Below are 2,386 nucleotides of genomic sequence, written 5' to 3'. Positions count from 1 at the left end.
CCAATATCTTCAAATATTGATATGCTGTTCCATCAGAAGTCCCACTAATTCACAATTTAACATCATATACTGGGGCTTCCCTGGTGGTGCAGTGGTTGAGAATCTGCCTGCCAATGCAGGGGACACGGGTTCGAGCCCTGGTCTGGGAAGATCTCACAAGCCGCGGAGCAACTAGGCCCGTGAGCCACAATTACTGAGCCTGCGCGTCTGGAGCCTGTGCTCCGCAACAAGAGAGGCTGTGATAGTGAGAGGCCCGCGCATCGCAATGAAGAGTGGCCCCCGCTTGCCACAACTAGAGAAAGCCCTTGCACAGAAACGAAGACCCAACACAGCCAAAAATAAATAGATAAATAAATAAAATTTAAAATAAAATTAAAGTGAACTAAAAAGAAATATATCATATGCTGTACGTACTCAAACTGTCAATCGTTCACAGCACATTAACAAAGTTACTAGAACTGTACTACCACGACCAAAGATGTTACAGAGCACACAGAATTCTGACCAGGAGAGCCAAGATCAAGGAGTGAGTGGTTTGCTTCAGGAAAAATTCTACCAAAAACAACATGGGACGAGAAGTACTTTAAAGTGTTGGGGGTCAGGGGGTGGGATGAATTGGGAGATTGGGGTTGATACACATACACTATTGATACTATGTATAAAATAGATAACTAATGAGCACCTACTGTAGAGCACAGGGAACTCTATTCAGTGCTCTGTGGTGACCTAATTTAGAAGGAAATCCAAAAAAGAGGGGATGTATGAATATGTATAGCTGATTCACTTTGCTGTACAGTATAAACTAACACAATATTGTAAAGCAACTGTACTCTAATAAAAGTTACAAAAAAAAAGTGTTCAAGACATTAAATGCACAACTGACTCCAAACTGCCATTTAGTAATGCTTTGTATTATAGGATATAAAAGCTACCCCCATCTATGGAATGTTCAGCTGACACCGAACACAGTCAAAGCCTCCCGTATTCAATATCCCACTATTTTCTGGTTGTACCAAAAAATAAATAACCAGCCAATGATTTCACCTCATAAGAAAAAAAAAATTTTTTTTTTACACTTAAGAAATGGGATGAGGGGGGATTCCCTCCTTTTAAAAAATGTTTCTAGGGCTTCCCTGGTGGCGCAGTGGTTGAGAGTCTGCCTGCCAATGCAGGGGACACAGGTTCGAGCCCTGGTCTGGGAGGATCCCACATGCCGAGGAGCAACTGGGCCCGTGAGCCACAACTACTGAGCCTGCGCGTCTGGAGCCTGTGCTCCGCAACAAGAGAGGCCGCGACGGTGAGAGGCCCGCGCACCACGATGAAGAGTGGCCCCCGCTCGCCGCAACTAGAGAAAGCCCTCGCACAGAAACGAAGACCCAACACAGCCAAAAATAAATAAATTAATTAAAAATGTTTCTAGAGCTACTAAAAAACTGTCATTTACAAAATAGTTGATAAAAATATTCCTCTGGATTGTGCAGGAAGAGAGACAGGGACCACTGATAGGACCAGGTGTGTGACACTAACCAGACTTGGCTTCTCTCTCTCCTACGTCAACAGAGGCTGGGCTGTCCTCGTTTTTAGTTTCTCCATTTTCTGCAGGTACACCTTCTTTAGTCTCTTGGTTAGCCGCTTCAGCCTGTTTTCCCTTTGCTCCCCTTTTCCCTTTTGTTTGCACCTTTTTTTGTCTGAAGATTTATTCTTTCCTGCCGCCTTTTTGGGCTTCGTTTCCACTTTTGCAGCCGGTTTAGCTGACAACCTTTAAAGGAGAAAGTCGTATTTCTCTTGCTACCTTGATGTGAACATTAAGTAGACACTTTTATAAATAAACGAACATCCTGGTTACCTGCTTGGCAAAAGGTTACAGAAATGCGTGCGCAATACCGCTGTGTCACCGTGTAGGCGTTGGGCATCCCCACTCAACGCACGAAGCACCTGGTAATCGTCAAGACCCAACACCACAACTGGAAGCCAGTCACGTGGGCTGAGAGGTGCTCCACCTTCTCACGTGTCATTGGCGGACGCCGGCCCCGTGAAGCCCAGGGAACAGGCCGGGGAGCTGGGGCTTGGCGCGCGAGCTGCGAGCTGCGCGTAGCCAAAGCCGTTTTCGGCGAGGAAGGGATCCTCACTCAGCTCTGGGGCCGGGTTGTGAAGTGTCTGCTAGGCCGCGCGGTTTTCGGGCTTGAGGACAAAGCTGAGCGCCGTTCTCGCTCTCCGTCCTGGGAAAGGCCTCCGGGGGCAGGGGTGGCGAGGCGCCTCTCCCGACAGACGCCCCGGCGGCGCCGGCCGAGGAGACGCCGCAGCCGACTCCACTCCGCCTCCCGGGTGTGGGGCGGGGACACCCCGACCAGCGGCCCCTCCAGACACGCGGCGCCGGCGGCGTCAG

General features: G+C 49.0%; 1 pseudogene; it reads right to left on the bottom strand.

Annotated features, from left to right (window-relative positions):
• Positions 1 to 928: 928 nt before the first annotated feature.
• On the bottom strand, positions 929 to 1,913 carry LOC130704597 (uncharacterized; annotated as a pseudogene).
• Positions 1,914 to 2,386: the final 473 nt, after the last annotated feature.

This window comes from Balaenoptera acutorostrata, chromosome 13 (assembly GCF_949987535.1).
Source record: "Balaenoptera acutorostrata chromosome 13, mBalAcu1.1, whole genome shotgun sequence".
NCBI lineage: Eukaryota > Metazoa > Chordata > Mammalia > Artiodactyla > Balaenopteridae > Balaenoptera > Balaenoptera acutorostrata.
The sequence above is the reverse complement of the archived record's forward strand: the minus strand, read 5'-3'. Positions and strand labels throughout refer to the sequence as shown.